Below are 21,184 nucleotides of genomic sequence, written 5' to 3' on the forward strand. Positions count from 1 at the left end.
TATAAATACGGCTGCCCTAAGCTCTTGCCACTGTGACTCTCTACAATGGTGGGCTGTGTCCCTGACCTGTGAGCTGATAAACCCTTCCTTCCTTAAGTTGCGTTATCAGGTGTTTTTTTTTTTTTTTTTTTTTTTTTTTTTTTTTTTTTTTTTTAAATCATAGCAAGAAAAAAAGTAATGAAGACAACATCCTTCTCTACATAGTTTCCAGGTCCTGACGAGTCTCTGCCACTGTGGGTCCCCGTCTGCAAGTTATGCTCTTTTTGGTGGGAAGGTCTGTTTTCTGCCATTCCCCACTGTCCCTGATGGAGATCTGGATGATTTAGGTTGGCTGTGTATGGAGAGGCCTCCAGACTGTCATTGCCACGCATGTTCCAGAAGCCACCTCTGAGCCGGGCACTGAGGGCAGTTTCCCAGTGTGGACGTGCAATCATTTGGGCATCTACTGTCACGTTGGGGCAGCAATCCCTGGGGAATGAAGAATGTTTCCCTATTCTCAATCATGGCTATGCCCGGCACATGGGCCAGGTGGAAGGCAGGGAAACAAGGAGGCAGATGGGGGCCACTTGTACGGCCCCCGGGTTGCTTTGTAGCAAGCAGCCTGGCATCTGTGTGTAGCTCGGCCCTTCCCAACTACCCCTAACAGTGAAACGGTAAACAGCAAATGATAAACATCACGGCAGGGGCAGAAGAAGCTGCAGAGGAAGGACAAAATTCCGACTAGGGGCTGTAAGTGGTGCATTTCCTCTTGTTTGCATTTTCACTTTTCATACTAGATCCCCAAATTTATGTAGCCAGTCCTGCTCCAACTCAGACTCTTAGCCACAACTGGCCATGGTGACCAGACACAAGGCTAGGCTTCTGAACACAACAACCTTCATAGTCAAAATTGCGGATAGTTCTGTTCTGCATGCCAGGGCGGGGAGGTTCACGAGGGATGCGTGTGTGCCTAGATCTGGTAAGCGGAGGCAGTGGTTTGAGCCTGACGTGTGTGCCCTTGCTTTGTCTCGAGGGCTTGGCTACCCTATCAAGGCCTTGCTGAGCCTTAAGATGGCTGGAACGCGTGAATAAATCTGGGCTAAAGGACCTGGGACGCAGGGGTGGGAATCAGGCACACTACCTGCCTCCACACACAGCTTCAAGGAGCAGGGAGTGAACACCCTCTGCATGCAAAGCCAGAGGACACTGGGGTTTCATGTGTGGCTGGCAGGGCTGGAGGCGCAGTCTGAGTGGGCGGCAGCACGTGATCACCTACAGCTGCAGAGCAATGGCAGCCAGTGCGGCGTCAGGGCTCAGCTGACCCTTCCTAGCACACAGGGCCTGGCCATCTTGTGCCCAGCCCCGGTAAAGCACCATTTTATTTTTGCCTTGACATTTGCTTTTGCTGGGTTGTTCTGTGAGCAATCTTAGGGGTGCCTCATCTGGAAGGGCACATGCAGTCCAGGCAGAAGATGCCTGATGACTGGGAAACCATCTCCATTTCACAAAATGGTCGCTCTCTGCCTTCCCTCAATGCGTTCCCAATCCATTCCCCTGCCTGTATTCATTCTTAGGCTTTAAATTGGGGCACATTCTGACCCTGTAGGTCATTATTTTGAAAAGTGCTGGATATGGACACGTGGCCTTTCAAGGGCCTTTATTGAATAATACCATGACTTCAGAATCCCTTTGCAGACCCTTTTGGTCACGGTCTGTTGTCTGCATAGTGCCAAGAAAGGGGTCGCATGTTGGGGCTCACGCACAGTATCAGCTATTTTAATCAGTTTTTATGCACCACTCAGAGATCAAAATTAGAATCGCTCCTGTTTGCATCCTAGTATGTATTCAAGATAATTAAAAATCAGCCAGTGAAGTCAGAGAGCTCTTCCCAGGAGCTGCGAGGACTCAGAGGCAGCATTTCCCTTTAGGCAGATGGACTAGACTTTTCAGAGAGTCAATACGGACTCCGAATCCTGCTGCACATAGCATCAAAACTGCTAAGGCCTCGCGGTCACCTCTGCCTAGCTGGCACCCTTCCGGAGTGGTCAGCCCCCGGCCGCATCTCATTAGCAACCTGCAAGAAGGAGCTACACAAGATGGGCTGTGTGGGGACGAGTCTCTGAGCCTCTGAGCCCTGGGTCCCGCTGACTGCGTGATCCGCCGCACTCCTCTGCTGCTGCTTTAAGACTGCAGAGCGCCCCAACGGCCAGAGCAGGGGAGGGGTCCCCGCTCGCCTCCGCGCGCGGCCCGCCGGGCTCAGGCAGAGAAGGGCAGCACAGGGGACCCGGCGCCCGAGGCCGCCGCAGCAGGATGAGCCTGGCCGCGCGCCTGCTGCCTGGCTGCGGAGGGTGAGGCCGGCGCCCCGGAGGCCGCCGCCTGGCCGCGCTGCGCATCGGGGGGCGCCCGGCATGAGCTCGCGCCCGCGGCTGCGGCTGTGCGCCCGCGCCTGGCTGCCCGCGGCCCGCTGAGCCGAGCCGAGCGCACGGCGCACCTGGGCTGTGTCCGCGGCGCGGGGCGCGGCGCCCGGGAGCAGGTGTGCGGGGGCGCCGCGTACAGGGAGCGCGGCTGGGCGGCTGGGCGGCCCCTGGGCAGGTGGCGGGCGGCGAGCGGAGCCGGGCCGGGCGCGGCGGAGCGCAGCGCAGCGCGGGGGGCGAGGCCGGCGCGTGGCTCGCTCGCTGGCTCGCTGGCTCGCGGGAGGCCGGGCAGCAGCAGGGGCATGTGGATACTGGCTCTCTCCTTGTTCCAGAGCTTCGCGAATGGTGAGCCTTGCGATCTGCGCTGATTCCTGTCTGGGAAGGGGCCCGGGGGGTGGGTGCGGTGTTGGGGGCTGGAAGCATGGGTGAAGTCTTCCCTCCTTTCCTTCCCTATCCGGGTTGGAATGTTCATGCATGCGTTTATTTATTTTTAAAAATATATTTGCATTGCTTTGGAAAGGTTAGGCAGTACTGAGACGAGGCCGGCGAGGCATCGGTCTGCAATCGCTGGAAGCAGCCTACCTAGCAAGCTAGCCAAGTGCCAGCTCAGAGCCCAACTCCAGAGATAGACAGCTACCTCATCAGAGTCAGCCAGGTTTGGGGAGAAGATCGCCACTTTGAATAACACAACCAGAGAAGCGACATGGCGTTAGGAGCAGGAGCGCAGGCAGGTGCAGGGGTCAATTAAGACAGTAGCCTTCAGGTTCTGCGCTCTTGAGCCTTAAAGCCTAGTCTTTAATTCTGCTACAGTTCATCCTTGAAGGCTGTGGGAAAGATGCGTCTCTTTGCATCCCCCTAGTCCCCTGGACACTACATGTTCCTCGCAGTAGTGTATGTAAAAATATGCACTGCTAAGCATTACATCATCTGTAATGTTGACAATTTTTTTAAAAAAATCACCTGTATATTGTAAAAGTGAAATTGGTGAACGTTGTACGTGGTTTCTCCCCTTCATGTTCAGCTGAGTATTGCATATTGAAATGCTTTCTTCCTGGTATTTAGAAAGCTATCGTTCTTGATGGAGTCAGAACCAATTAGTGAGTGTATGTGTGTGCACCTTGGGCTGCCTGTCACACGCAGCGTAAATATGAACTTACATGTATGAGTGGCTTTCTCTCATGTTAGAGAGAGAGAGAGAGAGAGAGAGAGAGAGAGAGAGAGAGAGAGAGAGAGAGAGAGAATTGTCACCATCATTTGGTATCGCCTGGAAGCATCCAGGGCTTTAATCCCCATTTCGAATTTTTGGAATAACATCTGCATAAAGCGTATAACCTGCTGACAGCTAAAATTAAACCATTATACCCAGGAGAGGAGGGGAGAGAACATATGAACACGAGAGAATGAGAATGAATATATCTGGTCCTTACAAGAAAACAGGAGAAGGAGAACCCAAGGGGAGGCTGTAAGATTTTTCTGGGAGATACCCAGGGAAGCTGCAAGCACTGGCTGCATTTTCTCTCGCACTGGTACTTAGGGCCAAAGGAAGGACACGACGCTTCCTAGGCTTGAAAAAAAATAAAGATGACTGAGAAAAGATGGGAACCCCCAAATTCACATGAAGATGGCACTTTGCTCTTTAATAGAACCAAAAGCAAAGTGGCAGGAGCTTTCATCTGGAGGTTTCCTCCCAGGCAGAGAAATCAGAGCAAGTTCTGACAAGATACCCCCCTTTCCCAGAGGGCACTTTACCTGCCCTGCCTCCTCCCGGGAATTTACCTTGGGGGATAGATGTGCTTCTGAGCGTTCAGTCAAGTCTGAAGAGCAGCCCTTGCTGCTTTAGTGAGAAAGCACAGAAAAGGCTCTGATGCGCACAGATGTGTTCCAGAGCCACCATGCCTTGATGGCCGGTCTCCCTGTCAGTGTGACATATCGGACTCCTTGCGAAGGCCTGGGCTATTGGATGAAGGGAGATTTCCACTCTGGGGAGAAATAGGTGATTCAGGATGGTGAGCCAGGCCGTCCTGGTCGTCAGCCAACCAGTATCTGTTCTTCAGTGTGAGTTATATATGGTGAGCATGGTAAAGAAGAAATCATGAGATTCTCTGGTACATGGATGCTATAAATGTCTATGATTTTTAAAATCATAAAATCAGCGTTTCATAACTAAAAAGTACTATGTAAAGGAGACTATGCAGTGTTCAAATCGAGTGAAATCTACCATATGGAAAATATATGCATAGTTTGCTCCTGTGCACCTGGGTAGAGTCGTGCAAGAATTATTTGCAGGATTTTAAGCATCTGTTGTGAGAACCAGTCATTGCTGCAGTAAAAATGCACAGGCAGGATGCTCTGACCCCATCAACTGAAGGCCAGGGAGCCGCCTCATGTACAAACGGCCCCTCCTTTATATGAGCAAGCTTGAAGGAAAGGCCTGACTGACTCTGGAGGTTTGGGCTTTTACATTGCAGGGGGAATTCCAGGGATGGTGTTCAAGATATACTATGAAAAATATCATAAAATATATACTTATGTCAAAATAAGACCCTTGTTTAGAAGGCTGCCTTTGGTAAGACAACATTTCAAAAATGTGAGACTAAATGCTATCTGAATAGAGGGTTTTTTTTTTTTTTTTGGTCAGGAACTGCAATATTTTGGCCTGTCTTCATTTTGAAAAATATCCAAAGGTGTGATAAGACCCAAACTGAATATTGCTGTATTGCTAGGCCTCAAACACTAAAATGCCCATTGTAGTCATTTTTCTTTCTCATTTATAAAAGATTATGCAAATGAACATTTGGAGGAGGGGTTAAGAAGCAGGAGCAGGTATGCTTAGTCTGTGTTCCACATATCCTGTCTTCATCTGAACAGTAGAAAGCTTGTATTGGGGAGGGGGCACGTTCATTTCTTAATTAAAGTGTTGCCGCTGGACGGGCTACCGAGATTATTTGGGGCAAAGACCAGCATCAAGAGACCAGTCCCTGCATGGGTTAAAATCTTGTGAGTGACCTCACCTGAGAAGATGCAGGGAGCCTGTGAGGTAGTCAGTGTGCTTTCTACCACCCTGGAAATACTCGCAGGGCAGCTTTAGGGGCACATGTGTGCACGCACAGGCACACGCTGCTGCATGTGTGCTCAGCATGGACGTGTGGCTGTATCATTCCTCTGAACTTGGTCTCTTGATTTTAATGCCCAGCGAGTCCAGACAAGAGCAGAGGTGGGGGCAGTACGCAGGTTTATATAGACCATGTTATTGCTGCATGCTGGCCTCTGGTTTTACACACACACACACACACACACACACACACACACACACACACACACATCCTTGACATTGACTTTCTGGCCACGAGATTTTGAGCTCTACTGCATTGTGCTCGGTAGGCGCCCTGAGCCTAGTTAGCTGTGGAAAGAGAGAGTGGAGAGATGGTGTGGAGAGGCTCAAGGGCAAGTCGGGTGTACAGCGTCTCTGGGGCTCCGCAGATCACATGACAGGGCATTACAGACCTGACAGCAACCATAGAAGTAGGCCTTAGAAAGTGCTGCTGTATCTTGAAGACTTCCAAGATGATATTTTAAATTTTAGTTTCCACAGACATATATAAGCCCCCCAATTTTTTTCTCCCCCATATTTGTAGATCAGAGAAGATTATTTCTGATAATTCCAGAGTTCATCTAAAATTCTAGGCCTTTGCACAAAAGCTGCATGCCCCTACAAGATGCCCTCTGTAGGCAAACAAAATGCCAGGCAGACCTTTAATAAATGCCAGCCAATTTGCCTTCTCTCCTTGACTATCCTCCTTGCCACTTGGGTGTCACCGAGGGTTCCCTGCTGCCTGGGAGAACCAGCAAATCACAGGGCATACCCTGAACCCTATATCATGCTGCTGAGAGTTGTAATTCTGACAAAAAAAAAAAAAAAAAAAACAAACAAACAAAAAAACCCTCCACATTTAAATCCCTGAGGCCTGAATCTCTATATAGCTGACAAAATATTTTATCATGGATGTGTTTGGAGTAGACAAGGAAGGTGACCAAGGCTGAACAAGGAGTCAGCTCAATGCCAAAGAAACTTGATGGAAAGGGGGAGGGGCTATCTTAAGATCTATGAGCACTGTGGGAAATGGGAGTGCATTATATTGTTTATTTGTTTTTAAGTAAAACAACAGCTTTCCCCCATTCCCCACATTTACAAAAGCTTAATTATGAATGTGGTTAAGTGTAGATAAGATGGCAATAGGTAAGACATGGGGATGTTTTTTAGAATGAGTACTCCCACTCTTGGCTTTTTAGTGAGGTTCACCTATGCTAGGCAGGTATCCTGGGGTTGCAGTGCATACAGAGGGCATTTTCTTGACCATGAATTCAGATGCATTCTGGGCCTAAGGGGCAGGCGCTGTCAGCTTGGGAGACGCTGATCGGCTGCTACCTGCATGTCAATTGTGTCCCCGCCATAGGACACTAGTGGGCGGCAAACCACGCCAGACTCCTGCAGTAAGCTCTCGACAGCAGGCAAACCTCCGCCTCCGAGGATGCTCCACTCACTCGCCTAGGGCTTTCCTAAGAAGCCGCCTTCCCCGTGTCCCTCAAGTTCATCGCACCCAGAATCCATGGCTCAGGAGGTGGGGTTTACACCCAGCGATCATGTTCAGGGTTTGAGGGGTCAAGAATGGTCTGCAGCCTTTGTTTTTATTTGTGCAAAGAAGGACGCGGCTTGCAGCAATGTCTCCAGCCTCCGAAGAGGCACAGAAGGAAGGGAGGTGTCAGGAGTCCATGGTCCACAGAGTCCACAAGGTCTCCCCTTGCGTGCTGGAGAGGGAACCCAGGGGTGGCTTGCGCATGTTGGAGGGGGCAGCTCCTTGCCCGATTGGCTGACCTTCCAATGTCATTCCAGGAGCTGCGGGGCTTTTCCTTTGCTGCTGGTGACAGGGGTGATGCTGGCGTGCTGCTTGTCTACAGCGCCTCAATCTCCTGCAGCTGTGGCTGCAAAGCTCTGGGGGCCTGGAGCCGCGCCCCCGTACCCACTCGCCAGCAGATTGGACAGCACCTGTTCCTCTGGACCCGTCTTTAACTCTTCATGTTCCGAGAATCTGGGCACAGAAATTCTCAGTTCACCTCTAGCTGCCTTCCCACCCCCACCCCAGCTGTATTCACATTCCTTAATGTTTTGAAAAACACTAGCTAATTCAAAGTTGCATTTCCTTTGCTAAACGTTTGGTGAGAATGGAAGACTCCGCCAGCCCTGTGGTGTATACATGCGGTTACAAATTCTGAAGGAGAGCACCCGAGTGCGTTCTGCAGCCAGAAAGCTCTCCACCTGGGCTGCAGGAAGAAAGAGCCAATGGGAAGGGCAGATCCCGGATGTTGATTCAAAGATCAGTCAGCTTCTGCCCAGATGCTCAGAGGTCTGGGCCCAGTCTCCATTATTCTTCCCAAAACCTTGCCTTTCTCTCTGACTGCTTCAGGGAAATCTATTACCTGCCAATTTGGGGCTTATTTGAGAAGTGACCAACAGGCTGAGATGTCCACTGTGCCCAAATGTGTCCTTTGCACAAAGCAGAGCACATGGAAGCCCAGGTGACAATGACTTAGACTAAAACGAGGGTAGCTTTCTTCCTCTTGCTAGCCTTTCCTCCTCTCTCCTGACCTCTCTCGTTTCTGGCTAGCTTCCTTACCATCCTGTATGAGAAGGGCTGGTGAGTAGCTGGCAGCTTCTGTCAGCCTGCCTCTGCGTTCTGACAGGCAGCTGGCCTGTGGCGGGAAGGGCCACAGGCCATGCTGTCTTACAGACGTGACTCACGTGTGGAATGTGGTGGGGCTTCCCTTCAGTGACACAGCCTGCTCTGATATCCTCGGGTGCCCCTCTTGGGGTGCACGGGTGCTGGTGTCTCAGCCGGTGATTTTATCCAAGCCCAGAACCCTTGTCAAGTGATAAGATTTGGGTACTGCTAGGATCTATTCTGGATCCCAGCTAGAAACAGCAATCTGGCATTTAAGCTTCCCACCAAGCTCCTGAGAGTAAAAAATAAATAAATAAAACTCAAGGTTTTAAAGCCTTAATCATGTCTAAAAAGTCACACTACTGCTATTTTCTTAACTCTCAAATGGCTATGAGTCTCCTGTCAATATCTTATTTTGCGGCAGAGTAGAATATAAAATTGGCATCTCATCAGAGTAACATAAAAGATTATAGATTATATTTTAATCATTGTTAAAATCCCAGTGCTATATATAAGGATCTAATGTTACAAAGCTTACAGTCAACTTCTTTTGGTTTTTGGAGATTAGCATTTATTGTGTTGATCGGCATGGATGGTTAACTCTCTTAGATTATATAAATATATAAATATTAAAACCACTTGATAGAGAAAGGATGGTTGCAGCTGGACAGGTATACAACGAACTAAGAGAAAAGAGGGAGATGGACAGACAGGAATAGATGAATCTTGCCTACATTCCTATTAAAGTTGTATCTTTTTTTTAACTTCAGAAGACAGTGAGTAAGATTTGAGAGTGAGCAAGCAGTCCTATTTATAGAAAGCCAGTTTGAAATGCAGGGGCAAAGAACCTGAAAGAAAGGAATAGAAACTGTGAGGGATTGCCTCCACTCTAAACGAGGGCTTTCCCCATCTTCCTGGTACCATACAGAACTTCGTAGTGGAGACAAAGCAAATCACCCAATAGTGACAAATTGTGCTTCACTGTATAGAATATTCTGGAAGTTCAATCAGTGGTAAGTCCTCCCTCAGCTTGGGAAGAGACTCTAGTGAGTCTGAACAGGAGCCCGGAGGCTTAGGGAGGACATTGTCTCTAATATTTATTCTGCAATAAGCATGGACTCCCCTAGAGACTCCACAGCAGAACACCAGGGGATGGAATCAGCATGCACTTCCAGAGAACAGCAATTACAAAGAGAGAGAAAAAGGCTTACACTGAGGATCTCATGATTGTCACAGGGTCCTCATTGCTAACCTGTTATTAAATTCTGCAGATTTAAATTGAGATACACATACTTCTAATTGGTCAGACCCGATGGGGCAGGAGATACAGCCACAGGATGTGTGATTGACATTAATGTTATTGAACAGGGAAAAGGAACACACCTTCCCTTAGATACAACAGTCTTCCTTTTATTTTATATTCTGTGTTTTATAACAGCAAGGTCATTTTCCTCTCTGTGCCTGGCTTATTTCACTTAGCAGACTGCCTTTCAAGTCCCTTACGTATGTACAAGTTAAAGTATGTACATATTTAAAGAAACAGAAAAACATGGGATTGGATAGACGGCTGCCAATAAAACTCCCACCTTGCAAGCATGAGGACCTGAGCTCACCCCCAAACCCACGAAAATGCCAAGTGCAGGGTTGCATTGCTTGTAATTCTAGTGTTAGGGAGACAGAGACAGGAAGGTTGTTGAGGGTTGTTGACCTGAGAGTTTACCTTAATTGGTGAGCTCCATGTTCAAAAGAAGTGGATTCATTCCCATGGATGATTCTTCCACAGACATATACATACATATACATACATACACACATATACACACACACACATATATATATACATATACACATATACATACATATACACATCCATATGCATACACAAACACACACACACACACAATAAAAAGAGAACCAGAATGTTTTCTCTACCTAGGATGGAATATGTTCTCATTCTGGCTTTGCTATCTCCTCCCATGATACTTTTTTTCTGTTCAGAGCCTAGACGTTGGACATGTGTAGGAATTTTGTACTAGCGTCAAGTCTGTCTTTCTCACACCAATGTGAGGATCATTGGCCTTTTATTTTAGGAAGATCCATAGTAACCTGGTAACTTTATAGAGGCCATTCTTCTCAAACTGTGAAGGCTCACATTAGAGAGGCAGAAGCAGAGTGATCATTGATTTTGACTCTTGTCACCCTTGACTCTTTTAATATTAATGGAGAAACAGGGATCAACATTTAGCCTGGTTTCGTACAGAAGGTAAGCAGTTCATTTGTGTTCTTTACAGTTTAATCAGTCATTGGGTCTTCTAGGTCTCTGAACTCTGCTATGTTGGATGCTGCTGCAAACCCACAATGTGGTGCAGTAACTCCTATTGGTCACCTATGGGGTCACCATGATGGTCAGATTTAAGATGGGGTTGCACCCAGTGTGAATGGGTCACAGCCAGTGAGGTGGACTTGTTTAGTAGTGGTGACTTGTGTCTTTGATTCCTGCTTGTGTTGGTGAAGCACCCATTCTTCTCAGGGGCTTTGTGTGGACTGTGGGACTATGGGAAAATGCCTTTGAGTTTATTCTAATGCAAAGGCAGGTTCAGGTGAAGGAAGGCAAGAGGGGCACTTTCTTTATCTGTACAGATCCTATTCCTTTTGCAGGATTGTGGAGACTTCACATTAAGTAAACCTATTTCTCCTAAGGAAACTCCACGTTCATTTCTTCTCCCCACAGCTACCCTGCTGTGGTGTGAGTTGATCTGGCATTCCCTTAGGATGCTGAAAACCCCAAATCCCAGACTTCTTAATTACAGTGTTTATTTCTTAATGTCGGCTGCAGAACACTTTTTAATAAGTGATGTGTAGAAGCTGGGGTACAAATAACAATGCTATGTTTTATGACTTGTGAGAATTCAGGAAGAAACTAGAGACCCAACAACATGCAACGCTGGCAAAGCGGGCAGCTGTGTGACAGTCAGAAGGTTCTTTGGCTACTGTCCTCCTCCTCTAGGTCTTATTTTTTACTGGGTCCACTCCCGTAAATGGTGGTCACTTAATTTATCTATTTCTTTGGCTAATGAAAAGGAGATGCCTGAAATGTGGGTGCTGGTAAGTTTTAACTGTCAACTTGACACAATATAGAATAATGCAGAAGAGAGTCTTAATGAGGATTGTCTGGATCAGGTCGGCCTGTGGGCATGTCTGTGAGCATTGTCTTGATTATGCTAATTAACATTGGGATTCTGAGCCCTATGTGAACACTACCATTGCCATATTAGGGTCTTGGACTGAGAGCTGAGAAAGTATACATGCCTTCTTTGCTCACGTTGTGAGCTGCCCTGTGTCCCTGCTATGATCTCTCTGCAATAATACACTGTAACCTGGAACTGAAAGCTGGATGAAATCCCTCTCTTTTTATGAACAGATTATTTATGTGTATGAGTATTTGCCTGAATGTATGCATGTACAAACTATGCATGTCGAATGTCCATGGGAAGCAGAAGTTGGTGGAGCCATCAACAGTTGTGAGCTGCCTTGTGGGTGCTAGGAACTACAGTCAGTCTTCTGCAAGGGCAGCCAGCACTGTTAAACACAGTCATCTCTCCAGCCCCAATATTATCTCTCTTAAGGTTGCTGTCGTAAGGGTATTTAATCACCGCAATAGGAAGTGAAGCCAGGGTACCATCCCCCGTTCCAGCAAGGAAAGTCATTCATCTACGTCTTTGTCTAGTGAAAGAAAAGTACAGAGAACACAAAGTGCTTTCAAGAGGCTGGGACTCTCTTTCTACAAGGCAGCACCTTCTTCTGGTTCGTTGGCAGGACAGCAGGACTTGAGGGATATGGGAAATTACATGAGCGTTTGCACGATAGACATGTATTGGTTCACCAAACCCAATATTTTCTAACTCTGCTGGCTACTATTTAGAATTGCCTTGATTGGAAATTCGTGGGATAACCTGGGTAGAAAAATATCGACGTAGAGATGATCTTGGTATTAGTTTTGGGTCCTTAGCTCTGCTTGAGGCTTAGTTCATTTGTTCATTGCTCTGAGATCTCACAGCAGAGCTGCAACCTCATTGGTATACACAGTCCCAAGAAACCCTACATCCTTCCCTTCCACTCCAAACACCTCTGTCATTCCTTCCCCAAGAGTGGAAGGATTAGGCTAGAAGGTTCTATAGGTTTCAGTAGTGTAAGATGCTTAGAGACAATGGAAGTAGAGGTTAGGAGGACTAACGCAGCAATGGAAGAAGAGGCTAATACATTAGCCCCATAGCTGCAAACCCCTCTGATCCCGTTGCTGGATAAGAAAACTATGGAAATTGAGGAGACAACCATCTGCAGACACCTTGAGCTGAATTTAGCGACTGTCCCTTCTCTAGAATTTTTCAGAATGGTGGCTGTCAATGCCTGGAGGTAGGCCAATGGAAGGGGAGAAGACAGGAGGTTTCCTATGTGATTTTCTGGGACTTGAGCCTTCCTTGGAAATCTTGGTTCTGGGAGCCTGAGGTGGGCTGATTAGAGAGACCCCCCTCCAGTGTTTCTGCTTTTTCTTAGCACTTTGACATTTTTATTCATACCCCTGGGGAATCTCAAGTTATAGATGATATAGTTTTAAATATTGTGATCCAGTTCCTTCCCTAGAAAGTCTGATTCTGTCATCTAGGGCATGTATACCTTTAGATGTTTTGATCTTTGTGGCCCACTGCATTCCTTTGTAAAAATATGCACTAAGGGAAGGACTTCCTGGCATCTATTATGTATTTTTGATCTATCTATAATCTAATTATATATATATATATATATATATATATATATATATGTCTAGCTACCTATCATTCATCTTTGTATAATTGCCTATCATCTCGTTTTTACCTAGCAATCAGCTGTCATATATCTAGCTATTGTCTTTCTGTTTGTTATCTGTCTTCTATATACCTATCTATTGTCTATCCATCTGACATTTATCTTTTTCTCATTTTCTGTCATTTATCTACCACCTATCTATTGTCTATCAATAATTTATCTTTTAACAACCATCTTTCTGTCTGCCTATCTATCATCTATATTCATCTGTAATTCTCTTTATGTCTGTTACCTCTCTGTGTCTATTTCTGTATCTATCTCTATCTATCTCAGTGTCTGTCTGTCTGTCTGTCTTCCTGTCTGTCTATCTTACTACCTACCTACCTACCTACCTACCTACCTACCTACCTACCTAATCTGTCATCAATCTATCTATCTGCCATCTCTCTACCTGTCCCTTATTATTGACTTATCAATCCCTCTGATCTATGCCATTTTTCTCTGGTATATTTGATGCTTCATTTAATTGTATGCAGAAGCTTTGCTGATGGACTTGATCCTGCTGTATTTCTTCCCCTAACTCCCTATTTATTAGCTTCTGGAAGCCTAGCACAGAGACCCCTTGGAGCCTAAAGATAGTCACATTTCTCTAGGCAAGAGGCGACCCTTTAGGTTGCAGTATTGAACAAGCTAAACGATGAGCCAGATTGGAATGAGACCAGTCCGGAGAATGGATCTACCTGTAGTTAGAGATACTGCCCCTAGGCTGCCTTGGAACATTGTGCATACCTGTAGCCCGGTATCTGTGCACAAGCTCATATCGAACCCAGTGGCAGGGACTTGGGATCGTTTTTACTATTTTTTTTTTTTGGTGTCTACTCTCTTCTGATAAACAAGTGACCAAGTTTACTGTGTCTACTGTCCAATGTATGCACCACCTGCTATGTCGTCAGAAAAGAGAAAATAGCAATTAGGGAACTCCTGCCACTCATTGTATATCTTTCCACATATAGGTTAAAATTGAGGGTGTTGATTGAGAGCATTGATTAGTGGTGTCATTATCTTTCCCAAATACTGTGTCCTTGATTTTAAAACTAAAATAGACTCAAATGTGTGCTGAAGAAGGGCCTAAATTCAGAACCTTTAAAAATGCCCCCTTTTGGGTCCTAAGATCTTATTTTAGATAATATTAAAAATAACCTTTCCCTTCTTGGCATCTTAAAGAGTTTTATGTTCTAGTCTATTGGCCATTTTATTGTGAGTCACTGCAGAAATGACCCTTCAGGGCAGCTGCCGTTAGCTGGAGCTTCAGAGAACTGGACAAAAGATTTTGCAGGCTGAAGGCTTGCCATTTTTGCTTACTCATCACTGTGGTAGTTGGGCCAATGCATGTTTCTTTGCAACAATAGGCTCCTGAACCTCTGTGTCTTTAAATTTTTTTTTTAAAGCAAGAAGGTTATGTTCAGGAGTCTCGAGCTCTGAGGGAATTCGTGGGAGATGATGCCAGTTTAAAATAGCACCAGGTCCTCTCCGATTGGGAGCTTTGAAGCTAGCACGTCGCAGCACACATTGTTCTCTTCGGAAGTTTCAAGTGGAGTGGGTCAGCCTTTCTCATCTCTCCTTCACATAAAGGGCATAAATATTTCCATCACTAGCCTTAATAACCTGTGAGAGACCCAGGAATAATTGTAAATAGGGAGCCACATTTTTTTGATAGTATATAAAAATGAGACACTGCATGATTCAGAGTAGAACAAATCACCTTGACTCATGGAAAATGCTTCTTACATAGCTTACTGAGAGTGGAGTGTTTTTTTTCTTTTTATATTATAATTATTATTATTATTACTACAAATTTTCACCTCCTCCCCTCCTCACATTTTCCTCCCCTCCCCCCATCCCCCCTTCCCCTTCCTCTCCAGTCTAAAGAGCAGTCAGGGTTCCCTGCCCTGTGGGAAGTCCAAGGTCCTCCCCCCTCCATCCAGGTCTAGGAAGGTGAACATCCAAACAGACTAGGTTCCCACAAAGCCAGTACATGGAGTAGAATCAAAACCCAGTGCCATTGTCTTTGGCTTCTCAGTCAGCCCGAGTGGAGAGTGGAGTGGAAGGCAGGGTACTGGAGGGGTGTGGCCCTGTGACACATCTGTTGAGTGGAGGACCACTTGGAGCTGCAGAGGGGCTGCCTCTGTTTGTATCCCACATTCTTTTTTACTTTTTCTATCTGTCCTTGTGCAATGAGAGGAAACCATCAGTGCGTTCTTGTACAAGGGGGAAAGTGTAGGAGAATGGTGTTGTTTCCTTAGGAGCCTGGAGCCCCTCACAGGCTCCATCCTTGTCTAAAATCAGGGTGATCTGTTCTCCTACAGGGAAGTGGAGACTTGGTTGCCTTTCTCGCTTGCTGGGGTCATATTGCAGTCTGAGAGCACCCCTTGAAGACTGCTCTGCTCCCATCTGCAGGCAGGCAAGGGGAACTGACCTTGAATGATTTGCTTCCCCCCCCCCCCCCCACGAAGCTCAGGGCATGGGCATCACCAGTTCTTATGGCGCTTCCGAAAGAGCCACAAGATACAAAGTGGACTTCATAAAGTCAGGTAACTCTTGTTCTGGGTTCCTAGGTTTGGGCAGATGGCAATAAAGAAGCACATCACCCATTCTCAAAAATATTGGTTATTTTAAGGGAAATATGCTCCTAATGTTCTCACTTTTAGTTTAATATCAGGTTTCCTCTGATGGCAGTTTTGCAGTCACAGGTCTGCATGGGTCCTGAAGGTTGGTTCCTGAATGGAAACTGCTCAGCATCCTGTGATATTCAGGATGGCTATCAGAACAAAGGATGATCTTGTCCAGATTATTATTATCACTGAGACCCTGCACATTGTCTTAGAGCCTTGCTATGCACAATATGATTATTTATTTAATGTGAGGCAGTGTCTCACCTATCCCACTGTCTGTCATTCACAGGGTAGTTGAGGATGACCTTGAACTCCTGGTCCTCCTGCCATCACCTGGGTGCTAGGATCCCAGGTATATTCTTTATGCCTAGTTCGTCCCTAGCCCCCAGTTATATGTCATGACTCTGAGTTCTAGAATAATGTTGGAAGGAGAAAGGAAGATATTCACAATCAAATCTCAGTTATAATTTCTCAGCTACTGAAATCATAGATCACGAGGTTTGCATCCATTATCTGTTGCTTACTATTTTTTTCATCATTAAAAAAAATAAACCAAATCCATTCCATGTTCCCTTTTACTTCATTAAGGACAGGGATTCTGGAGGTCCGCCTGGGTTCTGCCAGACATTTTTTTCCTCAAGTGATTATGCTAATTTGTGTTTGATCAGATGATTAAATTACAATGTGATTAACCCTGTGTGCTAACCATTCAGAATGCATTTTCCTTCATCTGGCTGCCTTATGTCTAGGGTACCCGACTCTGCCTGCTTGATGGAGACCCGCTCTTGCTGTGGACTTGGATTTGTGTTCTCAAAGTGCTCTGAGTCTTTTACCCAGTAATTAGGATGAGATATTAATGTCATCTGTTGCTCAGGCAGAGGCCAGAGTGGAGAAGCCTCTAGACACAAGTAAACCCTAGATGGAAATCATTAATTACTTGGAGACATTCAGTGTGGATATGTGCTAGAAATCTGAGCAACCCAACTCAGTGGGTTGCTACATGGGCCAAATACATGAGCCAGAAGGTGCATTCAGTCATCTTTCTGGATGAATTATTTTCCCTTTGATTCTGCTGTTTCTTGGCATTTATCTGTGTCTATAGTGGCCCTGAGAGGCGTGTTCTCTGATAAACCCCATTGTTTGGCTCTGCTTTTGTAATGATACCGTTTAAGGTGCTGGTGCTCTTACTAAATTCATGTATTGGGTTTGCCTTCCATTGTGAGTATATCAGTTGGGTGAGAGGGTACTAAAGTTTGTGAAGGTAAAATATATAAGAAAATAAGAAATTTTTAGAAAACAGGATGAAGAAGCCGGTGGCCAGAAGTTTAAGCTCGCTGTGTCGTTTGAGGAGTTTTGTTTTTTCTTCATATCCCAGCACTCATCACTGCCCCCTGCTTGATGTGCGTATAGGGAAGCCATTTGGTTACCATGAATACATTGGAAATACCAAGAGGGTTTTTTGTTTGTTTGTTTGTTTTAACTTTTGCTATCAAAGTGTGCACATGCTTTGGTCTGGCTGGACTTATGCTATCTTTTGTTTCTGAGTAGGTAGCATTGTCCCTGGGGTTGTTTACATGATTGTGAGAACCACTGGGCTACTAGAATCAATGAGCTAATGAAAGTGCAGGTAGGAAATAGGAAATACCAGTATAGGGCTGGAGAGATGGCACGGTCAGGAATCACTTGCCTTCCTATGTAAGCTTGAGAACCTCAGTTCAGAGCCTCAGCATGCATATATATATATATATATATATATATATATATATATATATATATATATATAATTTTAAGGCAGGTATATCAGGGTGCATCTGTATGTCCAGCACTGGGGACTCAAAGAGACAGGTGGAGCTCACTGGCCAGAGAGCTGATTGAACTGTGAGTTCTAGGTTCAGTGAGAGACCCTGCCTCAAAAAATAAGGCGAAGAATAATAGGGGAAGTAACTGACATTAACTTCCTTAACCTCTGGCCTCTATACACAGCCATGCACAGCTACGCACACACATACACACACATACACACACAGGAAAATGTTTACATAAGCACCGCATATGTGTCTCATCCAGAGACATTAAAATCTCTTATCTTTATTTGAAGAAAGATGTTTTGTAATTCTTCTTTTCCTCCCACACGAAAGGGTGAAAGTACAAGGAGCCTCAGGTGTAGATGCTCCAGGGATAACATGACATCAGCCGTGCCTGGTTCCTACAATAGTGATGGTGACAGTTGCCTGTCGCTGAGGTTTGCTGTCCATGACCAGAACTGAGGTGCTACTTTAAGGGTTTATCCAGGGTGTTCCCTACAGTGCCCAAAGCTTTCAGGTAGGCACTGCCATCAAACAGAAAAGCAGGTGGAATTAAATAGCATAGTTATTAAACAGAAGATTGAGGGTCCTGTCTCTTGGCATCTTCACTGTATCTTCTACATCAGTTTCACAGAGGGTAAAGCCAGATGTATGTCATTAGATTTCGGTCCCAGACCAGCCATCAGTAGTTCCAGGGAGGCATTTAGAGCCCAGGTGATGTGGCATAGTACTATGGCTTTTACTTCACAACAAATTTGCTTAACTCTTGAATCAAGTCGCTTTGATTCCTTTGCAGCTTTTACGCTGCAGATGGCTGTGTGAAATTTGCTTTCAAGCTGAGCAATTAAGAGTCATGTTGAGCAAGTGAGATATTGACTTTGAACTCATTATAAACATATGGAAAATTAATTTATTTTTTCCTTGCCACCACCTTGTTAGGCAACTAAAGGGTAGGCTAATGGACTTCTATCCAAGCTGCCGTGAAATATCTCATGGTCCTAGGTCCTGCTGAAGAGAGAGATTGGAGAGGATTGCGGTTTATATCACAGGCATGCTACCTGCAAGGCTCTTTCCAACTCTAGGCTCAAAGCCTCTGTCTCTCTTTAAGCACTTTGCGTTTCGGATGTTCTGAACAAGACATCAATTTTCTCAATGCCAAAAATGTTAGAATCAAAACATTTAGTAAATTCTGAATTGGAGACCAAAATTAGATGGGAATGTATTTTTAGTGATGGATCATCAGAGGGAGACACAGATTGGTTTTTGTTAGACAGTCTGAGTCCTCCCGCAGTGCCATTGTCTATGTGTCTTAGTGAAGGATCTGGGACACACGTCTTGAAAAGTTTAGAAAACATTGCCTAGGGATTCTCATATATTAAGCTCAAATAAAAACTCTCCTAATGAGAATAGTGTGTGCCTCTGTGTGTGTGTGTGTGTATGTGTGTGTGTGTAGTGCATATATAATTACTCACAGGTGCTGTCTGTGCCAACTCCTACTGGGTGATACCATGTCTTAGCTGGTGATTTTAAGGTGGTAGAGGGTGACATTTGATCTGGGTATCCTCTCTGTGTGACATTCAGTTTGTGGAGCTGGTTAGCACAGTGTTCCTACGGAGCTGTGTTCTGTACCTCCATCCCTCACTCTGGTTCACTTAGCTATCTCACGCACCTTGGGTATTGGTTCCTAGCAAAGCCAAATGACAGAGAGCTTAAAAGCTACTTGATTTCCATTCTGCTGGATGAGTGATCAGGAACTTATGGCTATGGTGACATTGATAGAGTCCTGCAGCATGAATAATAAAAACCCAGAGACAGATATTGGGGTTCAAACTGAAGATCAGAAAAGCAACCAACCACTAGAGAGCTCTTACCTCTATGAAATCTTCATACTGAAAAGAGAGCGAGTTCCTGTCTCATCCCGCCTTATATTCCTCTCTAGAGTTCAAACTGAAAGATCAGAGAAACAAAGCAGCCGACCACTTGAGATGAGCTCTTCTGTATGACTGACTAGTGTGGCTAGCTTTGCACTCTGATCTTCAGGCAAGTTTTATTTATTAAAACACAAATAAAATAAAATATCACTATAGAGTCCCTTTTTTGCATAGTGTTGGGTGAACCTGTTTACCATAATTTCTAACCTTTACTCTGTCTTGGGAACTGTGCTGGAGTATTTTATTTATAATTTGATTGCAAAGCAAGTCCTTGAGTGCTTGTTAGTGTTAATCCCCATTTGGCTCCTGGAAGAAACCAAGGCACTGAGGTGTGGTAACTATCCTAAAGCAGCAGATGCTGCAGCTGGGAGGTTTAATCTCAGAACCTAAGTTGAGTTTACACTTGACATTCATCAAGCAATGAGCTCCCACCAGTGACAATGGTTATGGAGCACAAACACTATATCACGTGACAACGCTCATCCAGAGAATTGGAGATATAATATGCCAGAAGCTGGAACAGTGGGTGCAAATATTCAAACACGGTTTTTGTGTTTCCTTGAAGGGAAAGGCTTGAAGAAAGTGTCACAATGTGGGCATAACTGGGGAGTCTTAGGGTTTTGTTTTTGTTTTGGTTGTGTTTGTTCATTTCGACAGCATGCCATGGATCCTTGGCTGGCCTCAAACTTGTTATGTAGTCAAATATGACCTTGAATTTCTGATCCTCTTCCCTCTACTTCTCAGATACCCACCCCGACACCCTGTTTTATGGCACAATGAGCTGGAACCAAAGCCTTGTGCGTGTGAGGCAAGCGCTCTCCCAACAGAGCCTCATGCCCAGCTCTCAGACTGGTTCTGATCACAGAACTTCTGACAGTCACCTCACCCCTAAAGTAGACAATTTGGTCACTAGGGTACTGCCAATCTCATGCTATCTATTCCACTCCACGGAGCCCACATCAGTTCTCCATCCCAGCAATCTAGTATCCTCTAATGTTCTTATATGCATTTCTGTGGGATTTGCATTAAAAATGAAACCTCCCAATTTTAGAAGAAAATACTCACCTATCACCCAGGCATTTTGACTTGCACCCTCTCTAGCTTGACTTCCTCTGACATATCACACCTTCCCTGAGTTCCTATGTCTCAGAATTCTAAGACCTACTACCTAACCTTGCCGGTTTGCCTGTCACTTTTCAGAGCAGCCAGCCTCCACTGGATAAACATTGCCCTCAGTCCAGCTCCCCCAGGACTCACAGAGCTGAATGGGCCTTCACTGTGCCCTGAGTCCCACTCTGCTGGACCATCCTGTGAGATGCCTGACTTTACAACTCTATTTACCTCTCCATACCTCCTCTGACTTCCTCAGACCTCCTCCCTCTCCAGACCTCCTCCTACCCACTTTGATTCTCTTCTCCCTCATGAACCCTCCTCCTCAGGCCTCCTTCCATCTCCTCAGGCCCGTTCTTGACACCTCCAGACATTCTCCTTCTTCCCAAGACCTCAAAGTACCTTTCCCACTCCAGATTCTCAGCCAATGACCTCCTTCCATTGACTAAGAAGGCATCATAATAACCAGAAGACTATGGTACAGTTACAGTGCACAGGCATCCCCCATCCCCTCTCAGTTTTTCACTCCTAGACAACCATACCTGCTCTGCTCTCTGCCTTTCCACCCCCTGGAGAAGAAGGGATTTTTTGCAAGGGTGGTTGGGTACTGAACACAACATAAACATGACCTCTCATCCTGGGTGGAGACACCAGTCATACCACACAGGCCACATGAGACTTCATACGGAATCAGTGTAACAACCAGAGACCAGGGGAAAAGGCCTTTGTACTAGTAAGAGGTGAGGTTACCTG

This window comes from Arvicola amphibius, chromosome 10, assembly GCF_903992535.2.
Source record: "Arvicola amphibius chromosome 10, mArvAmp1.2, whole genome shotgun sequence".
In the NCBI taxonomy this organism is placed as follows: domain Eukaryota; kingdom Metazoa; phylum Chordata; class Mammalia; order Rodentia; family Cricetidae; genus Arvicola; species Arvicola amphibius.